The sequence below is a fragment of the Microcebus murinus genome, chromosome 11 (assembly GCF_040939455.1).
Source record: "Microcebus murinus isolate Inina chromosome 11, M.murinus_Inina_mat1.0, whole genome shotgun sequence".
Lineage (NCBI taxonomy): Eukaryota > Metazoa > Chordata > Mammalia > Primates > Cheirogaleidae > Microcebus > Microcebus murinus.
The window spans coordinates 97166343-97183879 of NC_134114.1; the positions used below are offsets into that span (position 1 = coordinate 97166343).

General features: G+C 38.4%; 1 protein-coding gene across 8 annotated transcripts in view; it reads right to left on the reverse strand.

Moving 5' to 3' along the window:
• Positions 1–17537, reverse strand: part of MARCHF3 (membrane associated ring-CH-type finger 3) — a 140893-nt gene that overhangs the window by 68843 nt on the left and 54513 nt on the right. For 2 of the 8 annotated variants that reach the window (XM_076008335.1, XM_076008334.1), the window contains exons 2-3: positions 16115–16203; positions 13976–14051 (exon numbers count right to left, since the gene is read on the reverse strand). The exons of 4 other annotated variants lie outside the window; for them this stretch is intronic. The gene's annotated coding sequence lies outside the window, so the exon portion shown is untranslated. The remainder of the gene's footprint in view (positions 1–13975; positions 14052–16114; positions 16204–17537) is intronic. 2 more of the 8 variants (XM_076008337.1, XM_076008336.1) reach the window with 1 other exon arrangement.

Below are 17537 nucleotides of genomic sequence, written 5' to 3' on the forward strand. Positions count from 1 at the left end.
TTCAAAAATTATTATAAAAGTAGTGAATTTGGATGATAACTCAAATCTCCTCATTAAAGGAGGGTATAAGTGGCGGCGTAACATCTCCAGTTCATACACCAGCCCAAGGCCCAGGAACCTCTTGTGACAATTCTTGGTTTGAGATCTGCTGGTGGTGCTTCTACCTCTTCTCTTGGCTTACCAACTTTAAGTAGTATCTATTACCTTCCTCTTTTTCAAAACAAAATTAGAAACTTTGATCCCCTCCTTTTCTCAAATTTTGTTACGTTTTTTACCTTTAAGTTCTTTGCTCACTTTATAACTTTCAATAATATGCCTCAACATTTATTTCTTAATTCATCAAGGTAGGGCAGTATCTCTTAACCACTCTCAATTGTATAAACTGAGGAAACTGGCACTATTTCACTTCCTTTCATTGCTTCTTCATCACCTAAATTCTCTCAGCCATATCATTAATTTTGCATTCTTAGGATTTATATTAATAACCTGAATTATCTATATTCTTGTCTTCAACATATTCTCTAGAAATAAATTCTAGAAAATGAAAATTAAGAAATAACCTATCAATATTATGATTCTATAGATATTATTCACTTCAGCACCAAGTAGTGTGATTGGACCCTGGGAGAAGCAGAGGCTGGGTCCCTTAATGGTGTTGCTTGAAGGAGAATGCTCTAAGCTTTAAAAGTAAAGCTTTTTTATTTTAGTATATTCCACCAGCTGCTCAAAATCAAGACACATTTGCATTTGCTTTGTAGTTGGACTACTATTTCTTATGAAGGTTTTTGTTTTTTCCTGACAGTTCTAATTAACTTTTTTTACTCATTGACAGAAGTAGCATATTATTTCACTTTAATTCTAAAATCATACAGCTAATCAAATAATTACACAAATTCCTTATTCTTCTTGAAGACGTGCTTCCTGTTGCTTTCAGACTTCATGTTGTATTTCAGACATACTGTTTTCTAAACCTGCCAATACCCTGGGATTTATTTTAATTGTGTTCTTTGAGATTAAGATCAATATTTTCTTGAATGATGTTTCCTGTCTCTTTTGGGTGTCCTGCTTTCTTTGCTAGAGAACATTCTCAAACAATGTTTTTGTCCAGAAATCTTTATTCCAAAGATTTCAAAAAATCTTCAGTCTGCCTTTATATTGATAAATACCTTAATGGTATATAACTTCTAGGTTTAAAACATTTTCCCTCAGAACTTTGAAGTCATTTTTTAATGTCATATTGCTGTAAATATGGAAATAAAATGCCTGATTCTTATTTCTTTGTAAGTAACTTTTGCCCCTCTGAATACTGTTAGCATCTTCTCTTTATCTTTTGTGTTCAAAATTTTATAAAGATTTGCCTTTTTAATCTGAAGGCTCTTGCCTTTCCTCAGCTATTGGAAATGTTCTATTATCTCTTTAATTGCTTCTACCTCTCTCCACCTGTTGCCGTCCCTGCCCCATCTTTGTCTGCTGTTTCTGAAGCTCTTACTAATCAGATTTTGGATCTTTAGGATTGGATGTCTATGCCCATTAAATTTTCTCTTGTATATTCTTTTTGTGTGTGTTCTGTTGCCTAGGTTAGAGTCCTGTGGCATCAGCCTAGCTCACAGCAACCTCCATCTCCTGGACTCAAGCGATCCTTCTCCCTCAGCCTCTTGAGTAGCGGGGACTATAGGCATGCGCCACCACGCCTGGCTAATTTTGTTTTCTATTTTTAGTGGAGATGGGATCTCCCTGCTGCTCAGGTTGGTCTCAAACTCCTGACCTCAAGCAATCCTCCCATCTTGGCCTCCCAGAGTGCTAGGATCACAGGCATGAGCCACTGTGCCTGGCCTCTCTTGTATATTCTATCTTCTTATCTTTTTGTTCTATGATCTGGGAGATTTACTTTATTTCAAACTCAGTAAATAAAATTTTCATTTTGCTCATATTTTTAATTTTCACTTTTTTATTGCTTTCATTTATATAGTAACCCCTTATTTTATGGATATGAAATATTTTTATTTAAAAACTTTAATAAATAGAGAAAATAAGCACCCATGTCTTTACAACTCAGAATTATTTTTAAAGTTTACATATTGTTGTTTGTTCTTCAGATGAATTTTCTTATTAAAAGAAATAAGGCCACAGAGGTAAAGTCTCTTTGTTTCCCAGTTCCTACTCCTATTCTCCATCTTCTCTCTTTCTTGTTCTCACCATTCTTGCCTTCTTTCCCAGATGCAATTTATACATTTTGTGTGGTTTTTTTCCAGTCCAGATTTTAATATTTTTACTACATACTAGGTATCTATAAACAATATATAGTACTGTTAAATATATATTAAAATTGTACCCTAACACGCATATTCCAGAATCACTTTGTTCACCCAACACTATTTCTGAAATCAATCTATGTTGATACATGTGGGTTTAATTTATTCATTTCAACTGCTGTGCCTGTTCCACCATATTCATTCATTCAACAAATATTTATGTCCATCAGCAATGTTCCAGGAACTGTTCTGGTGGCTGGGGATACAGCAATGAAGCAAACAAAATATGAACATACACTAATTTATCTTTTCTCTGTTAAGAGACATTAGGTTTTGCCATGACCAGAAAAAAAAAAAAGCTTCTGTTGCAAGCTCTTCTTTAGGGAATATTTCTAGGGGTAAAACTGCTTGGTCATAGACCATGTTTCCAATTTCCCCAGGTATTTCCAACTTGCTTCCCAAAGTGGTGTACCAGACTACATGCTCAGCAAGCTCCATTCATCCTGCCACATATTTGGACAGTCATACTTATTTATTTTTGCCGTTATGCTGGGTGAGAAAGGGTACCTTTTGTTTTAGTAAGCATTTCTCCTAACCGTTAGTAAAGGTCAGCATCTCTTCTTATATTTATCGGTCCTTAAATCTCCTCCTCTGTGTATTACCTGAAGGTATCCTTTGCTACCCATTTTTGTTGTTAGCTATTTGTCTTTTTCATACTGATTTGTAAGGATTCTCCAACTACATAGTCTGGAAACCAACACATTTTATGTTTTATGTATTGAAAATATATTTTTCCACTCCTGGTTTTGCCTCTTATCTTTATTTATAGAGGCTTTTGCATAAAAGAGTTTTACTTCTTAATGTAATCTTTTCCTTTATGAACTGTCCTTTTTGTGTACTGAGAAATAATCTCTTCTTCATAGTCATAAAGATATTCTCCTGTATTTCCTTCTAATAATTTTAAAGTTTTATTTTTCATATTCAAGCCCTTAATGCATCTAAAATTATCCATCTGTATGGATGAGGAATTACCTTTCTGTTTTATAATGAGAGCTAAATCATTTATTAAATAATCCTTTCTTCTCTCACTTACTTTTAATGCCTTGTCTACCCTATGCTAAGTTCTCACATGTTTTGGAGATTGTTTCTGGGGTTTCTACACTGCTACAATGAATAGATCTCAGATTTTAGTCTGAAGCATTTTTTAAACAATTTTCTTCTGGTTCCCAAATTAACCACCTTTCCTTCAATCTTAGAACTTCTCTTATCTTCTCTTATACTGACTATATTTTTAAACCAAGTCTCTCTGTTTACAGATGAAAAAATGAAGATGCATAGATCTTATACGTCCCACTCAGGTTTACACAGCAAGACAATTAGAAAACGTGAACTAGGATCTTCACCTGCATTCCAATCCTCTTTCCACTAATGCCCCATTTGTTAAAAGTTTCCATTTTCTATTAAATTTTCACTTTCACTAGCAGCTGAATGAGACTGCACATTTCACCAAATCTTTCCCAAGACTGGGTTTTATCATTTAAAACATCTCTTCAAATTGGCAGTTTAAGAAAGGTTTATTTTATTTTTAAATTAAATTAAAAATTTTTTTGAGACAAGGTCTTGCTCTGTCACCCAGGCTGGAGTACAGTGGCAGGATCATAGCTCACTGCAGCCTCAAAGTCCTGGGCTCAAGCAATCCCTTCCAACCCTCCCCTATCCCCCCAGTCTCCCAAGAAGCTGGGACTACAGGCACATGACACCACATCTGGATAAGAATGGTATTTCTTAATTAGAGTTTCTTGATACAAACATTTAAATAAATATATATTGAATAATAAATATTTCTTTAAAACTTTATCACGTTTCTTGGCCATAGTATTTGTCTTTTTGATTTGTTTATTCATGTATTTTCCCTAGTTTTCTATTGTTTTATTTTTTTTGCCTTGTTATCAGTGATGTTTAAGAATTCTGTGTATACATGAAAGATAGTAACCATTTGTCATTTATGTTTAACTTTAAAAACATCCTGTAATTTGTCCTCTAATTTTGTTTACAGTCTATTTGACACACAGGTTTTAGAAGTTAAACCTATAAATCATTTTCTCTGCAGTCTCTTTCATTATTCCTGTACTTCTAAGTGCAGAGAAATACTAATCTTAGATTTTCTATGACTTTTATGATTTTATAAACCCTTCAATCCATCTATAATTTATTTTGGTATATTGTGTGATATTAAAAGCTAACTTTCATTTTCTCCAAATAGTTTATCTATTGGAACAATCTTATTAATAACTTCATCGACATGTCACTTTTATCTGTAGTAAATTCTTACACATACTATCATCTGTTCCTAGGTTCTGCTTCAGTAATCTGTATATTCTTATAAAACATCACATTTTAAAATTACTATAGTTTTATAATCCATTTTAATAACTGGTAGAGGAAGACTCCCATATTATTGCCCCCTAGATTTTACTGATGATTTCTGATGGACTATTCTTCCTGAAGTTTTTTTGCTTTACCATTCTAAAGCTATTATTTTATTTAAAATGTATTTAACATGAAGGAGAATAAAGAACACCATCTTGATGGCTGGGCGCGGTGGCTCACGCCTGTAATCCTAGCACTCTGGGAGGCTGAGGCGGGTGGATTGCTCTGCTCAAGGTCAGGAGTTCGAAACCAGCCTGAGCTAGAGGGAAACCCCATCTCTACTATAAATAGAAAGAAATTAATTGGCCAACTAATACATATAGAAAAAATTAGCCGGGCATGGTGGCACATGCCTGTAGTCCCAGCTACCTGGGAGGCTGAGGCAGCAGGATCGCTTGAGCCCAGGAGTTTGAGGTTGCTGTGAGCTAGGCTGACGCCACGGCACTCACTCTAGCCTGGGCAACAAAGCGAGACTCTGTCTCAAAAAAAAAAAAAAAAAAAAAAAAAAACAGAACACCATCTTGAAAAAATTTAGTCTTTCCATCTACGAACACAGTATTAATAGATATACTAAATATAGATTTACTACTAAATATTATATACTTTTTCCCAATTCTGAAACAATTTCATAATGAATACTGTATACTCTTATAAATGGGATCTTTTCCATTATATTTTGTAACTATTCATTGCCCACCACAGCGAAGCTACTGATTTTAGTTTATTTTGTATATAGATTTTTATTTTGTACCAAAGTTTTATTTAGTAAGTCCCTGTTTATTGATTCTTTCAGGTTTTAGGTAAAGAGAAATACAAGACACAGACACGTCCGCTGGCGCCGGCTGCTGTCCCAGCCCGGTCGCTCGCTCCGGGGAGCGGCGGGTAAAGACGCCGGCTGGCCTCGGCCCGCTGGCCGCCGCAGGCCCTTCTGGGCTCCGTGCCTTCGTTTAAGAAGTCCCAGCGCTTCTAAGCTGCCATGACGCGAGGAAGCCCAAACCAGCCTGGAGGAGGGGCTGGGGGAGGGGCTGGGGGAGGGGCTGGGTGGAGGAGCTGGCTTTTATATTCTGTACTTTTTGTTTTTCATTATCTAATTTTTCATGTTGTATTGCATGTCCCTAGTTCTGATCTGTTTTTCACTGCTTTTAAAAAATTACTCTTTGAATCCAAAAATGGGTCTCAAGACAGAGAAGTATGATACAGCAGAAGATAGATCATGGGTACTAAATAATCTTCTAGTTGGGTGGCGGGGCTGGGGGAGGGGCTGGGTGGAGGGGCTGGGAGGAGGGGCTGGGCGGGGCTGGGAGGAGACGCTGGGAGGAGGGGCTGGGGAGATGCTGGGGGGAGGGGCTGGGGAAGGGGCTGGGAGGAGACGCTGGGAGGAGGGGCTGGAGGAGGGGCTGGGGGGAGGGGCTGGGAGGAGACGCTGGGGGGAGGGGCTGGGAGGGGCTGGGGGAGGGGCTGGGGAAGGGGCTGGGAGGAGACGCTGGAGGGAGGGGCTGGGAGGGGTTGGGGGAGGGGCTGGGGAAGGGGCTGGGAGGAGACGCTGGGGGGAGGGGCTGGGAGGGGCTGGGGGAGGGGCTGGGCGGGGCTGGGAGGAGACGCTGGGAGGAGGGGCTGGGGGAGGGGCTGGGAGGAGACGCTGGGAGGAGGGGCTGGAGGAGGGGCTGGGGGGAGGGGCTGGGGAAGGGGCTGGGAGGAGACGCTGGGGGGAGGGGCTGGGAGGGGCTGGGGGAGGGGCTGGGGAAGGGGCTGGGAGGAGACGCTGGGGGGAGGGGCTGGGGGAGGGGCTGGGTGTAGGGGCTGGGTGGAGGGGCTGGGAGGGGCTGGGAGGAGACGCTGGGAGGAGGGGCTGGGGGAGATGCTGGGGGGAGGGGCTGGGGAAGGGGCTGGGAGGAGACGCTGGGGGGAGGGGCTGGGAGGGGCTGGGGGAGGGGCTGGGGAAGGGGCTGGGAGGAGACGCTGGGGGGAGGGGCTGGGAGGGGTTGGGGGAGGGGCTGGGGAAGGGGCTGGGAGGAGACGCTGGGAGGAGGGGCTGGAGGAGGGGCTGGGGGGAGGGGCTGGGGAAGGGGCTGGGAGGAGACGCTGGGGGGAGGGGCTGGGAGGGGCTGGGGGAGGGGCTGGGGAAGGGGCTGGGAGGAGACGCTGGGGGGAGGGGCTGGGGGAGGGGCTGGGTGTAGGGGCTGGGTGGAGGGGCTGGGAGGGGCTGGGAGGAGACGCTGGGAGGAGGGGCTGGGGGAGATGCTGGGGGGAGGGGCTGGGGGAGGGGCTGGGTGGAGGGGCTGGGGGAGACGCTGGGAGGAGACGCTGGGAGGAGGGGCTCGGTGCCCCGGGCTTTCAGCAGCTGGTCTCCCAGGGGAGACCCAGATATTTGGGAAGCCCTTCCTGCTGAGCCCTGTCTGAATTCCTGACCCACAAAATTATGTGTGAGCTATAATAATTTGTTTTTAAGTGGAAAAAAAACCGAATATAACATACAAGTCATGGTTATCTTTCTCCTCCTTTCCTCTGATTTCTGTTTCTTAGGTGGGCTGCAGCTTCCAGGATAATACTGAATGATCATGATGACAAGTGAGTATCTTTGTCTTCTTCCTGACTTTAATGAGGTGTCTCCAGTTTACCACTGAGTATGCTCTAAGTTGTTTCACTGGCCAAGACACTCTTGATTATATTAAGATGTATCTTAGTTTCACATATGATGTAGTGTATTTACTTTTTCTTGAATTATAAGCCTTTTTTTTTTTTTTTTTTGAGACAGAGTCTCACTTTGTTGTCCAGGCTAGAGTGAGTGCCGTGGCGTCAGCCTAGCTCACAGCAACCTCAAACTCCTGGGCTCGAGTGATCCTCCTGCCTCAGCCTCCCAAGTAGCTGGGACTACAGGCATGCGCCACCATGCCCAGCTAATTTTTTATATATATATCAGTTGGCCAATTAATTTCTTTCTATTTATAGTAGAGACGGGGTCTCGCTCTTGCTCAGGCTGGTTTTGAACTCCTGACCTTGAGCAATCCGCCCGCCTCAGCCTCCCAAGAGCTAGGATTACAGGCGTGAGCCACTGCGCCCGGCCTTATAAGCCTTTTTCAATGGGTTTTTTTTTATATTTCTAAAAGTCCACTGCTTTTATATTCTGTACTTTTTGTTTTTCATTATCTAATTTTTCATGTTGTATTGCATGTCCCTAGTTCTGATCTGTTTTTCACTGCCTTTAAAAAATTACTCTTTGAATCCAAAAATGGGTCTCAAGACAGAGAAGTATGATACAGCAAAAGATAGATCATGGGTACTAAATAATCTTCTAGTTAATAAAGGTGACTCGCTTTTTAAAATACTACGTTGGTCATCTGAAATTGATTGATTCCTGACACACAGAGGGAAAAAGTTGACATCTACCATTTGACTAATTTTTATGTGCAATGTACAGTTAACTTAAAATCAAATAATCATTTAAAAAAAAAAAACAACCCAACCTCACAATGATGGAGCTCTGTCAAAGGGGACATAGGATCCAAGTGAATGAGCTCCAAGGGCAATGGTAGAACAATCTGAGTAACAAAATAAATGAAGTAATATTACAATATAGCCCCAACTGTAAAATAAATATCCATTAATCCACACTGATTCAAATAAATGATTGTACAAATAAATAAAGAAGCAGGGGAGAAGAGACAAATCTCTTGTGTAGAAGAAATTCAAATAATTTATGTGGACACTCTGACTTCAAGGAGGTAGAGCAACTCCCCATTGCTTAAGTATGGGCTGGGCATAGTGACTTCCTTCCAAAGACTACAGTATGGAAAGGGGGAACAAGAACGACTTTACAATGAAGAAACCAGACAAACACTACCTCAGCCAGTAACCAAGATCAATGTCAGTAATAAGTTGTGTTGATAGTATGTTTCCTTGATATGATGTGATGAAAAGAGCACTTTACTTCTGTGGTCTTTCTCCCCGAAATCCATAATCCTAGTCTATTTATGAGAAAAACATCAGACAAATCCTAATTCAGAGACATTCTACAAAGTACCTGAACAGTTATTTCTCAAAACTGTTTAGGTCATCAAAACCAAGGAAAGGCTGAGAAACTGTCACAGCCATGAGGAACCTAAGCAGGCAGTGAAAGCTAAGTGTATAGGGTCATAGATGGGATCCTGGAACAACAACAAAAAAAATATTAGGTGAAAACTAAGAAAATATGAATAAAGCATAGACTTTAATAATAATGTATCAATGATCAATATTTGTTCGTTAGTTCTAACAAATACAACATACGATGTTCATGGGGGAAGATAGGTGTGAGGTATATGGAAACTCCTTGTACTATCTTTGCAATTGTTTCTGTAATACAACTGTCCTAAAAAGAGTTTATTTAGAAAATCATCACACCTTAAGTGATCATAGCCTACATGAAAATCATCACACCTTAAGTGATCATTCCTACATGTTCCTAAAGCTGTGATTATCATACCTCCACAGAAAACAATTCAGCGACTAACAACAGACTGCTAGCCGCTGCTTGGTATTCCAGACAGAATCACTTCCTGAACTAATTACCAGTGTACCTTTGTCTCCTAGGTTATTACTTAGTTATAGTTCCACAGAGGGTATTCCGTTATGCTCTAAGAGCTCCTCTGAGAAAACAGCAGGAACAAATGGATATAAACTGTAGCAGGAGGGGCTGAGTTAGAGTTTTGGTGTGCTAACAAGTCAAGTACTTTGTAAATGATATTCCTTGCTAATTATCCATTCAAGACTGTGTTGACCATACAATGGTTTGGCCTGGCCTGGTTTCAGCCCGCTTTGAAGTAAATCCAACAAGAAAGTGAATTTCTACTTTCCAGCAGGTCCTATGAGTTTTTATATCTTATGTAGAAAATTTCTATAAACTAAAAGTTGGTATAAGTGGTGCCATCCACCTAGAAATTGTTTATCAAATTGTTTACATTCTCTCCATTGACACATGATTTATTAATTTTGTTCCAGAGACTTGAGTTCAGGCTGCATAAATCATGAATAAAGATTAGTTTAATAGTCACAATGCCCCCTGGGACAATGTTTCAAGTGTAGAAAACTCAAAATTGTTGCAATGTGAAAATAATGACAGTTGTATCAATATTTGCAAATTGAAATGATATTCAATACCCTTAGAGAGGGAGAGTATAAATCTTATTCTGGCCTATTTTATGCAAACTCTAATACTTTTTTTAAAAAATTTTATTAATATTTATTAATATTTTCCCTTATGAAAATGTTTTGAAATATAAATCTAAGATCTTCTTGATCTGCCTCCAGCTATAAAGCAACACTAGACACTGACCTTCTGTTACTGTTTTGATGACTTAAATATTTTAGAAAAACAATATATTATCAGACCCCTAAGCCATTTACAGCAATGATATTTTGCTATTTTCCATGCATTAAAAAGAGAGAACTGTCTGGCAGTATGGTAAATCCCATAGTTTTAATATTCAAAATTATGTATCATCTTGTTTCTGTTGGCTTATTGCACCTGCCTCCTTCACCCTTATTAAACTCTGATTGTTCATATACTCAAATATGTCATTGTGATTTAGAAAAAAAGACCAGACAATAAATACTCTGGTTAGAAGCTAACTCACCAGAATTAATTAAAAGTGGCTAGGATTAAGGCTAGGGTTATTCAGGTAACCCAGTGTTTCTATTATTTATATTATTCTCATATAGCTGATGGTATGCTTAGTACAGATCATAAGATGATGTGTCAGAGGCAATTCCAGCTATGACTTCATATATTCAATGGTATCTTTTGTTGTAAACATTTATTTCAAATGTCTGAATCCCATATTTGCTAGATGAAGAAAAGAGAAATATAGCAAGCACAATCAAAGTCCTTCACACTAAATTCCCTCCCCTCTTCAGTAATAATATTCTGTTGCAAAGGTTTCAACATATTCTCTTTGTCAGAAACGAGGAACATTGATCTACACAGAGGTTATGCAGGGTCTGAATAGACATTGTCAAAATAAGATTTCAAGAATTATTACGGGGCAGAATTCTGTGTGTTAAATCCCTAGGCAGAGATGCTGGAACTCGCAGTCGGACACCTGTCTTTCAGAAGCGACCAATGTAAGGCTTATGAAAGAGGGTTCATGGAAAGGGCAAGAAAAATGCCAACAGTTATCCTTACTGTTATAAAAATATTTATGGTAAGCAATACAATTTGTTCCCTTTTTTGTCCTGTGTTGTCCCCTATTCATTTGTATAACTACAGTATTGGCTTTATTTCATAAGCCAGCATTTGGGAACCAACAAAACTTGATTAAAATTCAAATTATAATTCCATCATGATGTAATCTGCCCTGGTATTCTGTGGATCTAATAAGAAATTATGCCTCATCAAACATATACAATTTGGTTTAAAGTGGTCGTAGTAGGAAGCCAAATTTATAGTCATAATAAAGTTGTTTATGCTGGATATTTTCATTTCAGGGTACAATATGCATTGGGTAACCTGTCCCCAGGCAATCACTGAGTCATTTCAGCTCAGGCTGGGTGGGACTTGTTTACATCCTATAATCACACCATTAACAGTCACTGCTAAATATAAACACAAAGAAGAATATTACTAGTTGTTTCACAACCCCAGTGATACCACTACACAATTAAATGGACGGGCTGGAGAGTAACAAGGGTGAAGCTACTACCATGGTTACCTATTCACAGTGTAAATAAACAGGTATCTGCAAAACAACATAAATATGCAATACATTTCTTTGACCTACAGAGTTAGAGAGGCAGCACTCATGTGAAGAAACAGGTATGGATCTACGACATTAACATGATAGTTTTGCAATGAGAGAACTCAGGGAAGTAAGTTTTAGCCAACATTCACAGAACTCATGTGCCTCATGGAGGCACATGATTATATATATATATTTATATATTCTGAAATTCATTTGACTAGCTGTTCCCTGTGAGCTAGTCATTTCACTTCCATGGTTCTTACTTTCTTCATTTGGAAAATGAGTGTAGTAGATGTTTCGTGGTTGTTCCCTTCCAGTCTCAGGTTATGTAACAATAGCCTTATGTGTGTGTTTATGCATATATATCTCTCGGTATACACACACACATACATATAGGTTGAACTCCCTAATATGAAAATATGAAATAAGAAACGCTCCAAAATCTGGAACTTTTGAGCAGCAACATGATGCCACAAGTGGAAAATTCCACACTTGACACTTTTGCTCTCTGACAGTCCAATGTATACTAACTTTGTTTCATGCACAAAATTATTAAAAATATTGTATAAAATTAACTTCACATTATATAAGATATATATGAAACATATAAATGAATTCTGTATTTAGACTTAGGTCCCATCCCCAAGATATATGATTATGTATATGCAAATATTCCAAAATCTGAAAAATTCTGAAATTGGAAACACTTCCGGTCTCAGTGTTTCAGACAAGGGATACTCAACCTGTATATGTGCATGCGTGTGTGCGCATGTGTGCGTGCACGCGCGTGTGTGTAATAACATATGCTTTCAATAATAGCAACAATAATAAAACTAATATGCACTTGTGATTCTGTACATTGTTACTGAGTCCATTTTATTATTTTTTTAATAACAAACGATTTTCTTTCTGTCAATGTAATTGTGGGCAAATTGATGTTCTTTAAAGCTTTAGTTTCCTTAAATATATAAAATTAAGATAATAATAACAGCTATCATTGTTTATAGTATGTTGAATTCATTACTCAGATAATGTATGTAATGTTTAACCCAGTATGTGGCACATAGCAGACACTCAGATTTTTCCTATTATTTTCTAACCCTCTTTATTTTGCTTATTTAAAAAGTGAGCAGAGGCAGGGTGTGGTGGCTCGCGCCTGTAAACCTAGCACTCTGGGAGGCTGAGGCAGACGGATTGGTCAAGGTCAGGAGTTCGAAACCAGCCTGAGCAAGAGCAAGACCCCGTCTCTACCATAAATAGAAAGAAATTAATTGGTCAACTAACATATAGAGAAAAAATTAGCCAGGCATGGTGGCGCATGCCTGTAGTCCCAGCCACTCGGGAGGCTGAGGCAGCAGGATTGCTTGAGCCCAGGAGTTTGAGGTTGCTGTGAGCTAGGCTGATGCCATGACACTCACTCTAGCCTGGGCAACAAAGTGAGACTCTGTCTCAAAAAATAAATAAATAAATAAAATAAAATAAAATAAAATAAAATAAAATAAAATAAAATAAAATGTGAGCAGAGCATGATGGCTGTCTACTTGGAAGATAATTTTTATGATTTCTTACAAAAATATTGTTGATGAGTTATAAAAAAGGAACTTAAAATAATGCAATTCTCTTTTTAAAAAAGTAAATATGCATATGTGCTATTTTTTTTAGGATAAACCCAGATAGCATTAATTGTAATATTCATATAAACCAAAATGAAGATTTGACCAATCTTAAATATACTGTCAAAGTTCTGAAGGAGAAAAAAATCCTTAAAAAGTTACTGCTAACTATTAAAAAAAGAAATGTTACATGTAAAGATAAAATTTTAAAAATGTAAAAACCAAGCACCTACATCTTTCTACAGGGTATAAAAGATATTTGTCACAGAGAATTATTTATTAGTTTGAGCTAGGACAAGATTAATTTGATCTAAGACACAAAGTAAGCATTTTTAGAAATGGACGCTGGTGAAAATTTAAGTTTAGTTTTAAAATTGGTAAGTCAAGAAAAAAATCTGGTTAGTTTTTGAGCAGTTAAAAAAGAGCAAGTAGTGAATTTTGATTCTTCTTCAGTTGGTGTATACTCTTCTGTCAGAAAAACAAAAAAGACTAGGATGTCACAATGTCAGGGGTTTAATGTTGAAGTCTTGACGCTCATTGGGATAATCCTACCATCCTTTCTTCCTTCTCCATGTAACACAGAGCTGACCAAAGGGTAGCATTAGAGGCTGAAGGAGTTATAAACATTCCTTCTTAGGGCCCTATTTTCAGTATTAATAAAAAATGTGACTGTCTCACACCTTCATCAATTCTGGCAACGGGAATGAGTGAACTTGCTTGGTTCAAGTGGTCAGAGGTGACCGCCTATCTATCCCTCAGTGGATATACTCTATAGGGTATCTGACAAATTCAGAAAGATCTTGAAGTAAGGTTGTTAGCTTGACTTTACCGCAATATTGCCAGACCATAACCTCTGCATTCCTCCCCTCTTCTTCTCTGCTATCACCTATCCTTGGCCTGAAGGTGGAATTAAATTCAAAGATCAAAGAGCATAACATATAAAGGTGAGGATAACAACATTTACCTCAATGAGGTGTCCAAATGAGTAGTCTGATGTCGTAAGGCTGGTTCAGCCTGAGTTTCCCGGGTTGTTCTATCTGCTGGATATACATAAACATATTGCATTTCTTAATTGATTTATTTATTGTTATGATTCATTCACTGCCGCCATAGACTTCAGTTTCTCCAGATTTACTCATTAGGCAAGATGCAATACAGGCTACTCCATAAAAGCTCTAAGTGCAGGTGCAAAGAGAAACATTTGCAAAATGGTCTTTAAATGGAAAACCTAAGACTGGGAAATTTCCTTTCCTTATGGTATATATCTTTGGAAAATTAAACTTCAAAATGATTTTCTGAAATTTTAAGACACAAGTCCGGTCCAATTTTTCTACTATGGTTGTATCTCAAGGGAAAGAGGTAGGAGAGATTCTATAGTCTAGACTGCAGTCCCCATAGCAGATGCATCTTAATCCTTCAGCCCAGAAGTCCTGTAAGTCTTCTGAGAAGTGGGAGGTCAAAGCCAAGTTCTGGAAAGAAGCGGGATGTTTCAGTGTGAGATGAGCTGAAACAGCAGAGGCAGAGGGTAACATGGTGAGCCAGTGTTGGGTTGGGGCTTCTGAGCAAGTGAGCAAGACTGGATCCTGGTGAAAGAAGGATCACAGTCCTCTCTCTCCTAATAGCCCAGCAGGGAGAGGAGGGAATAAGCTCGAGGAAGATGGGGCTTGTTACTGACAGAAGCTGATGGAATGGAAGCCTTCCTGACTTCCATCAAAGGAGCGTAGGAACGTGCTTCTGGTCAACGAAAAAAGAGAATTTATATCCTAGAACACAACCCCATGTTTCTTATGATGACTTCTTTCTTCAACTGTATTGGAATCTATCTTTTTAAAAGATTCTATTTCTTGAGCAATAAATATGGACCAGAAACATTGCCAAAGGCTTTACATAAGTGAGATCACTGTCTTCATGATAACCATATGAGATATGGATAATTGTTACCTCTACTCAGATTATAGGTGAGGAAACCAAGGCCTCCAAGGAAACCAAGTTAAAGAATGGGCCCACGGAAAGAAGCCAAGGTTCTCACACCGGTCTGATCACCTCTTTCAGCTAGAGCTCTTGATCACTACCCTGTACTGTTCCTCTTTCACGAACAGAGGCACTGACTTCCACAGAAAGTTGACATTCAAAAGGGTAAACCACAAAAACTGTCAAGATATTGAATCGTCATGGACTCAATCATATATTTATTGCCTACTTATTAGAAAGGAACATAAATAAATGCTGTTTTAGAGACAGTTTTTAGCTATCAGTATTTGGATAAAATATATTGTGCTTAAAACTTTAGTTGTGATATTAATGGTATATTAATATTAATGTTGGTTGAAGCTTAAACAGGGTTTAGGACCATATGAAGTTTTACATAAAGACATGGCAACATCCTAAAGCAGCAGACAAAATAGACAGCCAGTGGGGGTGAAAACCACTGAGAGAGAGACGCATTGTCTCTCTACTAATTTGTAAATCAAAGTTACAGGGCTTACTCTTGTGCACTGCTAGTAGGAGTATAAAATCGTGAAACTAATTGGGAAAAGAGTTTGGGGGCTTCTTAAAAAGTTAAACATATATTGAACATATGACCCAGCACTGAGTATTTACCAAAGAGAAATTAAAACATATGTCCCTAAAAAGACTTGTGCATTTTTATTCAAACAAACAGGAACAACAGAATAGGTAAATTATCTGTGGTATAATCATATAATAAATACCACTCGGTAATAAAATGGAATGAACTACTAACAACATGCAACAACAGAGATGCATCACATAGATATAAAGAGCTGGACACAAGAATGTACACAGCATGAGTCTATCTATATGAAATTCTAGAGGCAAAACTAATCGACAGTGAGGAAATCACATCAGTGGTTTCCTGGGGCAGTGTGCAAAGGGGCACAGAATTCCGGGGAGGTGGAAATGTTCTCTATATTGATTGGGATGGTGGTTCACTGGTGTATACATTTGTCAAAAGCATTCAACTTATGGGCTTAAAATATTTTATTATATGTAAATTATATGTCAATAAAACTGATTTCCAAAAAGATTATAGGTTTAGAAGAGAGTATGCATTATCAAAAATATCATATATCTCAGTTTTTACCTCCCAAATGTTTCCTGTATCCAATGCTTATTTCAGAAAGCATGCTTATATCCTGTTATTTTTCCTCAGTTGCAAGGTAGATTTTTGTTCTAAAATGTCAAGTGGAAAAATTAGAAGACCTTATTATAAAGTTATTAAGGATTTTTAACCATCTTATCTGGCTAATCAGATTTCCTAGATCTCTGAGTTTTCAAGAATGGAGCAGTCTTAAAATGCTATTTTTTAACATAAGTATTTACTTCCATATACCTTTAAATAACATTTACTGAACATAATTTAATCCTCTCTGAATACCTCTATGTCATCATTATGAATATCAAAAGTTGTGCTGTTCTGTAATACAGTGATGATTTCAAAATGTATGATGGTACGTGGAAGCTGTTTGCTTCCAGGCTAAGTAGACTCAAATACTGAGCTTTTTAAGTTCTTGTATTTGTATCTCATTCTTTTCTGTTTCTCCCTGGTGCTGTCACAGCAGCCTTTTTTGTTGTTGTTGTTATTGCCTATTTGTCTCCCTATAGGAGTTCCTTTCCTCTCTTCTAATCTGCTAAGATAATCAAGTTAACAGAACTATAGATACAGCAGTGGTCTCCAACTACTGATTTTCAAACCAGCAATTGAATAGTTTCAAAATAATCAACTGGAAACTTGTTAACAGATGCTCACACCTTCTCCTTGTTGATTCAAATATCTAATTCAGTTTACATCATACATGATGTTTTAGTTATAGAAATATGCTTGTGTTTGTTTGCACATACACTAAAGTAGAGGAAATAGTGTAGGGTACCACTACATACACGTCATCCAGCTTCAAGAATATTCAACATTTTATCAATCTTTTTCATCTATCTGCCCTTTCTCTTTTTTGTACTGGGGTTGGTAAACCATGACCCCACAGGACAACTCCACCCCACTGCCTGTCTTTTTAAAATTGAGATAAATGTGTATTTCTAGTAGGCTTCCAGATGATGCTAGCGGCCCTGAGACCACAGCACTACTTTAGATAAACGGGCTGACCATCCTGCTCTGGTGTTTGCCCAACATTGATCAAGTAAGTGTTAATCCAGGAGACTGATCTTGGTGATGACTATGATGACAATATAGTGAGGAAGTCAAAAGGCGCTAAGTATACTTTCCAAATTTAGTTAAAATTTCTAACCATTGACAGTCTCATTTCAGGTTCTGGGGTCATGGCCTTTTTCTAAACATCTGTTCACTTTTGGAAAGTATCTTGATTTCAATAAAATTACCAGAGATTACCTAAATTACTTTGTTTTTCTGATATTTTTTGCTATTTGATCTTGGTCAATGCATGTGGACATCAGGTAGGGGTGAGGAGTGCTATTCAGGAACTTCCACTGTGTTTGTGATAATGTATTTGACCTGTGGCCAAATGGTACTCTTGAGAGATGTGGTTGTGACT